The sequence below is a fragment of the Dendrobates tinctorius genome, unplaced genomic scaffold (assembly GCF_039654945.1).
Source record: "Dendrobates tinctorius isolate UK_male_01 unplaced genomic scaffold, ASM3965494v1 ptg000022l, whole genome shotgun sequence".
In the NCBI taxonomy this organism is placed as follows: Eukaryota; Metazoa; Chordata; class Amphibia; order Anura; family Dendrobatidae; genus Dendrobates; species Dendrobates tinctorius.
Genome location: NW_027361690.1, coordinates 19,669,434 through 19,681,743, shown reverse-complemented (window position 1 = coordinate 19,681,743; position 12,310 = coordinate 19,669,434). Strand labels below are relative to the sequence as shown.

The 12,310-nt window shown below is 46.3% G+C and overlaps 1 protein-coding gene across 1 annotated transcript in view; it reads left to right on the top strand.

Moving 5' to 3' along the window:
• FBN1 (fibrillin 1) overlaps nucleotides 1–12,310 on the top strand; it is a 373,121-nt gene that overhangs the window by 10,884 nt on the left and 349,927 nt on the right. The gene's annotated exons all lie outside the window — the stretch shown is intronic.

Below are 12,310 nucleotides of genomic sequence, written 5' to 3'. Positions count from 1 at the left end.
TCCAGGCATAACATCACCATCCCTGGAGGAAGGCAATGCCATTGTGGCGACCATACTCCTGGGGGCGCCACATTCCCCCTAGTGCAAGTCAGCACTCCTGGGCTGATGAAAAGCATAAAACACCATATAAACAGATAAACAATATGAAGGTTACAAGATTTGAAAAAAAGGAAAAATTACAAAAACCAAAGGCTCCAAAAATAGTCCTATGATGATAAGTCCAAGCATCAATGTCCATGGTCCATTCCTGGGCAAATGGTGAACTATTTACAAGGTAGTGACCACACACAGTCCTGTGGTCAAAATGTCCATGAAAACAAGCGGGAAAAATTCAAAAAGGAACAATCTTACAGATTATCTGTAGGTACCAACTTGAAAACAGTTACATATGTACATGTACAGGTTAACATTACTTTAACTTATTTATATGCGGAATCTGATGGGTGGTATACCTTGAGTAGTACGGGTAGATCTGCGTAACACTGGTGTGATTGGGGACCTTACTGGTTGCCTGGTGCTAACTACTAGTGTAGTGTGTAATGTACTGGATACACTACTGGTGGTTCTGCGTAGCACAGGATTACTAGATTTCCTAGGACCAGTTCTACTCACTTTGGGCATGACAGGTTCACCACTGGCAGGGTGAGTGTTCTCTAGCTCCACTGCTGGTGTGGCATCTGCTGCCCGATTTTCCTGATTTTCAGGATTCTCTTGAGTCACTTCTTCTTGTACTACCAGTTGGGGAAATGTCAACACTGGCACCAATATAGCATCATTTACTTTAGTCCAATTTGCAGGGAATTCTCCAAGTATGGTGCTGACCTTTTCTTCTTCTACGGTTTGGATGTTATTTTGTTCTTCCATTCTTCCTTTTAGCTGGTCAGGGCATAGTTTCAAATGATCCCTTGATATTGCTGCTGAGGTTTCTCTTCCGTCTTTACTAATATTGCACACCTTGGTATTGTCAAAGTTTGAGGGTAGAATGGTATAGGGTTCAGCTTCTCACTGGTCATCCAATTTATGCATCCTCCTTTTCCTCTTGAGGACTTGTTCTCCTGGTGACAAGGGAACTGCAGGTGCATGCTGATTGTAGTTCCTCTCTTGTTTTTGTCTTGCCTGAGCTAGACTCTTTTCCACACATTCTTGTACTCTTCTGTACTGTTGCTGCCTCTCTGTGTCCCAGTCAGCCTCTGGTGATGTCACCTCAGGTGTCAGGACTCCCATATCCAAATCAATAGGCAGTTTACCAGGCCTCGCTCTCATTAGGTAGGCTGGAGTGCAGTTGGTGGAATTCACAGGAATGTGGTTGTAGAGGTCTACAAGATCTGGCAACTTTTCTGGCCACAGATTCCTCTCCAAAGGCAAGGTCTTCAGTAGGTCAATCACTACCTTGTTCATCTTTTCACACATGCCATTGGTCTGTGGATGGTACGGTGTTGTCCTGATCTTCTTACAACCGTACAAGTTACAGAATTCCTGGAACACTTCTGCCTCAAAAGCGGGACCTTGATCTGTAAGCACTCTCTCAGGGTAACTGTATGGCCTACAGAAGTGCTGTTGAAAGGCTCGGGCTGCTGTCCTGGCTGTTTGATCTTTGACAGGCACGACTACCAGGAATCTTGAGTAGTGGTCCACGATGGTAAGAGCATAGATGTAGCCTGAGCGGCTTGGGACCAGCTTCACATGGTCTAGGGCGACCAACTCAAGTGGCTGTTTGGTTATTATTGGCTGTAGAAGAGCTCTCTGGCTGTTTCGATCCTTTCTGCGCAGGTTACATTGTCCACACTCCCGGCACCACCTTTCAATGGCTTTCCTCATACCAGCCCAGTAGAATCTCTCCCGGAGCAATGCTTCCAACTTCTTCCATCCGAAGTGGCCAGCTCCATTGTGGTATGCTTCCAAGACCATTGATGCCTCTCTCTTTGGGACTACCACCTGCCAGACCAGCTCATGAGTGCGGGCATTGATACTCCTCTGACACAGCTTTCCTTCATAAATGAACAGCCGACCTCTTTCCTTCCACAACTGCTGGGTTTCTTCAGGAGCATCCGACTCTGGGCGTGAGTCAGCTTGCTACAGTAGCTCCTTCACCAGGTGGACTGCGGGGTCACTATCCTGCATTTCTGCCCACTCATGATGAGGCAATGGATTTATGGTGGCCTCTCTCAAGCCAGACCATCTGTTTCTCACTCCTTGGGCACGTTGGGCTGCAATTGGCCGGTGGAAGGGAGGTAACTCTATTTCTTCAAGAGCCTCAGGGTCTTCTCCTGCATCTGGCAGATTAGGCATTCTGGACAGCGCATCAGCATTGGCATTCTTGTGCCCTGCTCGGTACTTGATGGTAAACTCATAGTTAGACAGCCGAGCCATCCATCGCTGCTCCAGTGCACCCAGTTTTGCAGTTTCCAAGTGAGTCAACGGGTTGTTGTCCGTGAAGATGGTATACTTGGCGAAAGCTAGGTAATGCTTGAATCTTTCAGTCACAGCCCAGACTATGGCGAGGAACTCCAGCTTGAAGGAACTGTAGTTGTCAGGGTTCCTTTCAGTGGGACAAAGCTTCCTGCTGGTGTAGGAGATCACTCTTTCTTTGCCATTCTGTACCTGTGACAGTACTGCTCCCAGTCCCACGTTGCTGGCATCGGTATACAACACAAAGGGCTGGTCATAATATGGGTAGGCCAGAACTTCATCTCCTGTGAGAGCCATCTTCAGTCGGGTGAAGGACCTCTCCAACTCCTCAGTCCATTCAAATGTGGAATTCTTCTGTTTGGCTTTCTTGGAATGCCCCACCAGAAGATTTTGCATAGGAGTGGCTATTTCAGTGAAGCCTTTGATGAACCTTCGGTAGTAGCCTACCAACCCGAGGAATTGGCATACTTCATGGAGGTTGCTCGGCTTCGGCCAGTCCCAGATGACTGGGACTTTGTCAGGATCTGGTGCCACACCTTCTGCACTCACTACATGACCGAGGTACTGTACCTTGGGCTTCAGGAGGTGGCATTTGGAAGGCTTCACCTTCAGGCCAAAGTTGGACAAGGCTTCAAACACCTCAGCCAGGTGCTCCAGATGGTCTTCATAAGTCTTGGAGAAAACAATGACATCATCAAGGTACAACAGGACTGTCTCAAAGTTCATGTGTCCCAGGCAGCACTCCATCAGCTGTTGAAATGTTCCTGGGGCAGTGCAGAGCCCGAATGGCATATAGTTGAACTCACAGAGACCCATTGGGGTGGTAAATGCTGTTTTCTCCTTGTCTGCCTCTGCCACTGGAACCTGCCAATACCCACTAGTGAGAGCTAAGGTGGAAAAATAGTTAGCAGTTTTAAGTGCAGCTAAGGACTCTTCAATTCTGGGTAATGGGTAGGCATCTTTATGTGTAATGCTGTTAATTTTCCTGTAATCAACACACATTCTCATGGTACCGTCCTTTGTCTTTACAAAAACTATTGGGGCTGCCCAGGGGCTACAACTGTCTCTGATGACCCCTGCTTCCTTCATCTCTCTCACCATACTTTTAGCACATTGGTATTGTGTTGGGGGTATAGGCCGGTACCTTTCTTTAATGGGTGGATTATCTCCAGTGGGGATATGATGTTGAACCCCCTTTGCCCTCTCAAAATCCAGAGGGTGTTTACTGAACACCCGCTCATATTCCTGGGTCACCCTGTAAACCCCATTTTTCTGGTATGAAGGTGTAGAGTCAGGCTGGTTTCACACTTGCGTTTTTTTATCGCAAAAAAAGCATGCGTTTTTTCCCCTATCTTTTACATGGGTGCGCATAGGTGCAATGTGTTTTTTTTACAGCTAAACACCCATTATAGTCTGCGTGCGCATACGTATGCGCAACAAAAAGCACCAAAACCTGCAAAAAAAGCACACAAACGCATGATGCGTTTTTTATGTGCGTTTGCTCTGCGCACGGTGCGCATCGCAAAAAAAAACGCAAGTGTGAAAGTAGCCTCAGTCCTCACCTGCAGTTGCTGGCACCACTCCTCAGCTGCTTTACAGAGCCATTGTCCTCCACCTGGTCGGATGAGACCAAGGGCTCTGCTGCCTGCATTGCATTATATTATTGTATATTATTATTGTGGCCTTCTCCTCCCCATAATTCAAAAGGCGTACAGGTACTCTCCCTTTACGTACATCAACTACCCCTCTGACTGTCAGGACAGTGGGCCTGCTATCAGAGTATACTGGCTCTACCAATGCCTGGTAATCTTTTCCTCTGAGACCTATAGCTGCCCAACACCAAATCAACATTTCACATCTGGTGGGTATTGCAATGGGGGAAAGCATCACTCACTCTGACGCTTCCAATTTCTCCGCCAGAGAGTTCTACCTGCTGTCTTTGCATCAGGGCCTTGATCTCCTTCTGCAGGACTCGTTGTTCACTGGAACCAGCAGTCTCAGCCACCTGTTGCAACAAGACAATAACCTCGGAAAGGCAATTTTCAATTACATTTGTACCAAGAGTCATCATGGGATTACATTCTTGTCGATCAATATCCACAACTATCAGACCTTGAGATCTTAACTCCACCCTCCCCACTTTAACAGTAATTTCTTTACATCCCACTTGTGGTAAAGACTGACCATTACTGGCAACTACTGTTAGTTCATCAGTTGGGCCACGGGTGAGTTCAGAGTCAGCCCAATACCGCTTGTAGAGGATATAGGGCATAGTGGTCACCTGGGAGCCAGTGTCCAGCAAAGCGTTCATGGGGATGCCGTCAATCACCACTGGAAGGATCGGTCTCCCTCCAACATACTTGGCTCGCCAGTTCTTTGGGCCTTGTGGTCCTACTCCTGGGGGTTGGCCCTCTGCCCCAGGGGTTACTCGTTTAAAGGACAGAATCTTGCAAGATGGCCTGCCTTGTGGCAGCGACGGCAGATGGGCCGTCCATCCTGGTCATAGTGGTCATTGTTCCTCCCTCGGAGTGGCGGGGTTCTCCTCTTCCGGAGCTACGGGACATCCTCTGGACTGGAAGCAAGCTGGATCTTCTCCTTGGAGGACACCTGCAGGGACTGCACGGTTTTAGTAAGTGCAGCCATACCTTTGGTCAACTCCTGGACCTGAAGACGCAGCTCTTCTGTTGGATCTTTATCCAGAGTCTGTGCATCATCCTCAACAGGGATGGAAGGGAAAGATGTTGCTTCCTGGTGGTAGGTGATCGCTGGGCGCCTAGGGGGCGCTGGACGACTGACAGTTGGTTCCTGCAGTACCCGAATAGCCCTGTCCTTGAAATCAGCAAAGTCCAGGTCAAGATTTTGTAGGGTTATGATGCGCAGCTGCGCTCTGTGGGTACTGGATAGAAGTCCTTCAATGAACTGCTCTTTTAACAGTTTGTCTTCCTCTTTCACACTGTCAGGATCAATTTGCTTGATGGCTCGTAGCGCCTCCTGCAGGTTAAGAGCATAGTCCCTTATACTGTCCTGTACTTTCTGTTTACATCTAAAGAACTTCATCTTGATTTCAGCGGCAGTGCGGGTGTCAAAGGTGCTCCTTAGCTTGGCCAAAATCTTTTTAACAGTCTCTTTGTCAGTGTCCTGCCAGGCTTTTATTTCTCTCTGTGCTGCACCTGTTAGCTGCCCAATCAGGATGTTCACCTTCTGGCTTTCAGATAGAGGATACACCTCAAACAAACTGCACAGTCTCTCTTTGAATTCACTCAGGGTATGTGACTCACCCGAGTACTGCGGTAGCCAGGCCGCTCCTGGTATGTAGGGCATGGACAGCGGCATTATGGGGACCGCTGCGGTGGGCGCTGATTCTTGCTGTGCCCTGGTGGCAGCGCTGGCTGCCGGATTCAGTGTCGCTGTTGGAGCCGCAGCTGCACTGGACCCTGCATCTGGCCGCGCTGGGAGGTTAGCGGGAGCGTCCGCCACTACATTGGCATTGTCCTCAGACATTTTCTCTCCCCCCTAGTTAACGTGGGCCAGGCCGCGGGGTTGTGCTGGCTTACCGGATGCTGCTCCTCGGCGGGATCAAGGGACGCCGGAACTGTAGGCCTCAGCTTTTCACTTCCCGCGCACTCTTCTCCTTTCACGCTTCTCGGCTGGCTCCGCCCACAAAAGCCTGCCCCCTTTTCTTCCTGCGCGCGCCAATCAGCGGGATAATGACGGCAATGGCGCCAATTTCGCACACAGTCTATAGCACACAACACAGTCTCTGGCACACAGGACCCGGGGATACCGGGCTCTGTAATCCTGTTCGTGATGCCAAAAATGGGTCGCCCTCTCAGGGCTGTGGGGTACTCGGTACCGGGCCGGTCTTTCAGAGGGGAATGTCACAGCAGCGGTGTCCCGATCCGTAGCCCTGGGCACCCATGTAACAGGGGTTGAGTTGGGAATAAAGTTTATAAGTGATTCGTGACGCCACCTGTGGTGTTCGGCAAGGGAGGTGTTAAGCCGACGCTGCAGACAGATCCTCTGGGACAGATGGTGTAGTTCAGCAATGATGTTGTAGCCCTCCACAGGTAGGGCTGTTGGTCCCAGGGAAGTGTAGCGGAATGTTTAGGAAGAGGGTGCAGTGTTTGGCACAGAGATGTAGCAGTGCTGAGGATGTTGCAGGAAGGAGGCAAGGACACAACAGGGTGCAGTTTCTTCACCTTTACTTGGCAAACGTAGTCCAGTGTCCTGATTACAGATGGCACAGGAGCAGGCTAGCCTGGAAGCAACTCAGGGATCTCTCTATCAGATGGGTTGTGTAGTCTTATTCCTAGCGCTGGCTTGAGGTACATGCAGTACAGTGTTACACTGAAGTTCCTCCTTCTTATCTTCTCTTAGAACTACCTCGTATGGCAGACAGCTGTAGCCCTCTATCTCTCTTGGCTCACCCGTCGCTGTTGTGCCTCCGAGTCTTAGTTGTAAATAAAGCATTTACAGCTTCCTATTTCTCTGGTTTCTGTTGCAGGACCTTCAGTATCCATACAACCGTGGAGACCAGGCTCCAGATCATGCGCTATCACTGGGAGGGAGCTCTCTTTCCTCAGCTCAACCTCCAGCTTCTCTCCACACGTCTACACACGTTGCCCTCCTCACACTCACTCCTCATTTCCCCCTCCTGGCCCTCAGAGAGCACTCCTCCCCCAATTCTGGTTCAGAGCTCCCTCTGCTGGCCCGGAGTGGGAGCTGTGTTGCATGTAAATGATTAACTGCTAGAGAGACCCTTCCTTGCATCCAAGCATGACATCACCCTCCCTGGAGGAAGGCAATGCCATTGTGGCGACCATACTCCTGAGGGCACCACATGTGCATAATAGAGAGGAGAGTGTGTATGATAGATGGAGAGTGTGCATAATAGAGAGATGGAGAGTGTGCATAATAGAGAGGTGGAGTGTGTGCATAGTAGAGAGATGGAGAGTGTGCATAACTGAGAGATAGACTGTGCATAATAGAGAGATGGAGAGTGTGTATGATAGAGAGATGGAGAGTGTGCATAATAGAGAGATAGAGAGTGTGCATACCAGAGAGATGGAGAGAGTGCATAAAAGAGAGATGGAGAGTGTGCATGATAGATGGAGAGTGTGTATAATAGAGAGATGGAGAGTGTGCATAATAGAGAGGTGGAGTGTGTGCATAGTAGAGAGATGAAGAGTGCATAATAGAGAGATGGAGAGTGTATAATAGAGAGATGGAGAGAGTGTGCATAATAGAGCGCTGGAGAGTGTGCATAATAGAGCGCTGGAGAGTGTGCATAATAGAGCGCTGGAGAGTGTGCATAATAGAGAGATGGAGAGTGTGCATAATAGAGAGATGGACAGTGTGCATAATAGAGAGATGGAGAGTGTGTATGATAGAGAGATGGAGAGTGTGCATAATAGAGAGATAGAGAGTGTGCATAATAGAGAGATGGAGAGTGTGCATAAAAGAGAGATAGGGAGTGTGCATGATAGATGGAGAGTGTGCATAATAGAGAGATGGAGAGTGTGCATAATAGATAGGTGGAGTGTGTGCATAGTAGAGAGATGGAGAGTGTGCATAATAGAGAGATGGAGAGTGTGTATAATAGAGAGATGGAGAGATTGTGCATAATAGAGAGCTGGAGAGTGTGCATAATAGAGAGCTGGAGAGTGTGCATAATAAAGAGATGGAGAGTGTGCATAATAGAGAGTTGGAGAGTGTGTATGATAGATGGAGAGTGTGCATAATAGAGAGATGGAGAGTGTGCATAATAGAGAGGTGAAGTGTGTGTATAAAAGAGAGATGGAGAGTGTGCATAACAGAGAGATAGAGAGAATGTGCATAATAGAGAGATGGAGTGTATGTATAAAAGAGAGCTGAAGAGAGTGCATAACAGAGAGATGGAGAGAATGTGCATAATAGAGAGATGGAGAGTGTGCATAATAGAGAGCTGGAGAGTGTGGCTAATAGAGAGATGGAGAGTGTGCATAATAGAGAGCTGGACAGTGCATAACAGAGAGATGGAGATAGTGTGCATAATGGAAAGATGGAGAGTGTGCATAATAGAGAGATGGAGAGTGTGCATAATAGAGAGATGGAGAGTGTGCATGATAGAGAGATGGACAGTGTGCATAATAGAGATGGAGAATGTGCATAATAGAGAGATGGAGTGTGTGTATAAAAGAGAGATGGACAGTGTGCATAATAGAGAGCTGAAGAGTGTGCATAACAGAGAGATGGAGAGAGTGTGCATAATAGAGAGATGGAGAGTGTGGCTAATAGAGAGATGGAGAGTGTGCATAATAGAGAGATGGAGTGTGTGTATAATAGAGAGATGGAGAGTGTGCATAATAGAGAGATGGAGAGTGTGCATAATAGATAGGTGGAGTGTGTGCATAGTAGAGAGATGGAGAGTGTGCATAATAGAGAGATGGAGAGTGTGTATAATAGAGAGATGGAGAGAGTGTGCATAATAGAGAGCTGAATAGTGTGCATAATAGAGAGCTGGAGAGTGCATAATAGAGAGCTGGAGAGTGTGTATGATAGATGGAGAGTGTGCATAATAGAGAGTTGGAGAGTGTGTATGATAGATGGAGAGTGTGCATAATAGAGAGGTGGAGTGTGTGTATAATAGAGATGAAGAGTGTGCATAATAGAGAGATGGAGAGAGTGTGCATAATGGAAAGATGGAGAGTGTGCATAATAGAGAGATAGAGAGAGTGCATGATAGAGAGATGGACAGTGTGCATAATAGAGATGGAGAGTGTGCATAACAGAGAGATGGAGAGTGTGCATGATAGAGAGATGGACAGTGTGCATAATAGAGATGGACAGTGCATAATAGAGAGATGGAGAGAGTGTGCATAATGGAAAGATGGAGAGTGTGCATAATAGAGAGATGGAGAGTGTGTATGATAGAGAGATGGACAGTGTGCATAATAGAGATGGAGAATGTGCATAATAGAGAGATGGAGTGTGTGTATAAAAGAGAGATGGAGAGTGTGCATAACAGAGAGATGGAGAGAATGTGCATAATAGAGAGATGGAGAGTGTGCATAATAGAGAGATGGAGAGTGTGGCTAATAGAGAGATGGATAGTGTGCATAATAGAGAGCTGGACAGTGCATAACAGAGAGATGGAGAGAGTGCATAATGGAAAGATGGAGAGTGTGCATAATAGAGAGATGGAGAGTGTGCATAATAGAGAGATGGAGAGTGTGCATGATAGAGAGATGGACAGTGTGCATAATACAGTTGGAGAATGTGCATAATAGAGAGATGGAGTGTGTGTATAAAAGAGAGATTGAGTGTGCATAATAGAGAGCTGAAGAGTGTGCATAACAGAGAGATGGAGAGAATGTGCATAATAGAGAGATGGAGAGTGTGCATAATAGAGAGATGGAGAGTGTGGCTAATAGAGAGATGGAGAGTGTGCATAATAGAGAGATGGAGTGTGTGTATAATAGAGAGATGGAGAGTGTGCATAATAGAGAGATGGAGAGTGTGCATGATAGAGAGATGGAGAGTGTGCATAATAGAGAGATGGAGAGTGTGCATGATAGAAAGATGGAGAGTGTGCATAATAGAGAGATGGAGAGTGTGCATGATAGAGAGATGGAGAGTGTGCATAATAGAGATGGAGAGTGTGCATTATAGAGAGATGGAGAGTGTGCAGAATAGAGATGGAGAGTGTGCATAATAGAGAGATGAAGAGTGTGCATAATAGACAGATGAAGAGTGTATAATAGACAAATGGAGAGTGTGTGTAATAGAGAGATGGAGAGTGTGCATATTAGAGAGATGGAGAGTGTGCATAATAGAGAGATGGAGAGTGTGCGTGATAGAGAGATGGAGAGTGTGCATAATAGAGATGGAGAGTGTGCATAATACAGAGATGGAGAGTGTGCATAATAGAGAGATGGAGAGTGTGTATGATGGAGAGTGTGCATAATAGAGATGGAGAGTGTGCATAATAGAGAGATGGAGAGTGTGTATGATGGAGAGTGTGCGTAATAGAGAGATGGAGAGTGTGCATATTAGAGAGATGGAGAGTGTGCATAATAGAGAGATGGAGAGTGTGCGTGATAGAGAGATGGAGAGTGTGCATAATAGAGATGGAGAGTGTGCATAATACAGAGATGGAGAGTGTGCATAATAGAGAGATGGAGAGTGTGTATGATGGAGAGTGTGCATAATAGAGATGGAGAGTGTGCACAATAGACAGATGGAGAGTGTATAATAGACAGATGTAGAGTGTGCGTATTAGAGAGATGGAGAGTGTGCATATTAGAGAGATGGAGAGTGTGCATTATAGAGAGATGGAGAGTGTGCATGATAGAGAGATGGAGAGTGTGTTTAATAGAGAGATGAAGAGTGTGCATAATAGACAGATGAAGAGTGTATAATAGACAGATGGAGAGTGTGCGTAATAGAGAGATGGAGAGTGTGCATATTAGAGAGATGGAGAGTGTGCATAATAGAGAGATGGAGAGTGTGCGTGATAGAGAGATGGAGAGTGTGCATAATAGAGATGGAGAGTGTGCATAATACAGAGATGGAGAGTGTGCATAATAGAGAGATGGAGAGTGTGTATGATAGAGAGATGGAGAGTGTGCATGAGAAAGAGATGGAGAGTGTGCATAATAGAGAGATGGAGAGTGTGCATAATAGAGAGATGGAGCGTGTGCATAATAGAGATGGAGAGTGTGCATAATAGAGAGATGGAGAGTGTGCATAATAGAGATGGAGAGTGTGCATAATAGAGAGATGGAGAGTGTGCATAATAGACAGATGGAGAGTGTATAATAGACAGATGGAGAGTGTGCGTAATAGAGAGATGGAGAGTGTGCATATTAGAGAGATGGAGAGTGTGCATGATAGAGAGATGGAGAGTGTGCATGATAGAGAGATGGAGAGTGTGCATAATAGAGAGATGGCGAGTGTGCATAATAGAGAGATGGCGAGTGTGCATAATAGAGAGATGGAGAGTGTGCATAATAGAGAGATGGAGAGTGTGCATAATATTTGTACAGAATCTGTCACTTTGACTACTGTTCTCTCTTATTAGTTAACTTTCACTTTCTGAATGGAAGTGGCGGTTTTCTAGACAATTAGGCTCGGTTGCATGAATATAATATTTGTATGCAGATTGGGATTGGAAGGCTTCGTTAGATCTGGAAGTTGTCTATCCCAGTCACCAGCACGCTCAGCATTCTGCAGTGCTAGTGATGAGACTTTGGGAGTACTTGTAAGCAATGTTTACCTTGGCTCCGATCTTTATCCAGTGCTTAGAATGTGAGCAGTGATTCAGTGTGAACTTTCCGTTAACCCTGTTTAATGACGGAATCAGCAGTAACAGTATATGTAGGTGAAGGGAGATGCTTTCCTTTTTTCAAGTAGAAGTGATAACCCCATCATCCCGGGGAGAGTAAGAGCCTGTCACAGTGTATAGCTAAACAAGCTGGTAACAATCTTTCATTTGTAATAGTTGTGCAGTACAGTAAAGTTTTATGTGTTGTATGTGTCAGGCCTGTGAGATTTTTGATTTTTTACACGCTGAGAAATGAAGTCATTGACAATCTCATTGGACTTTCTTATCTAAACTATCTTAGTTTTACAAGTGTTCAGCTTTCAAAGTTCGTAATATGTATAAAACTTGTTGGCAGGACTCAGGAGTGGATTGTCTTATGCTTATACAACTATTCCTTTCATCAAATTTGAGCACGACTTTAATTTGTTGTTGAATTTAGACAAAAGACTCATAACCCATAAGAAAGTCAGCTATACATCCATTTTTAGTTCGCCCTAGGAGTATATGCACATGACGTCTCTTTCAGGCAGAGTGATTCTGAAACCTGCCCGAAAAAGCGCTGCAAACCCGCCTCAAAAAATGAACACACTACCCAGC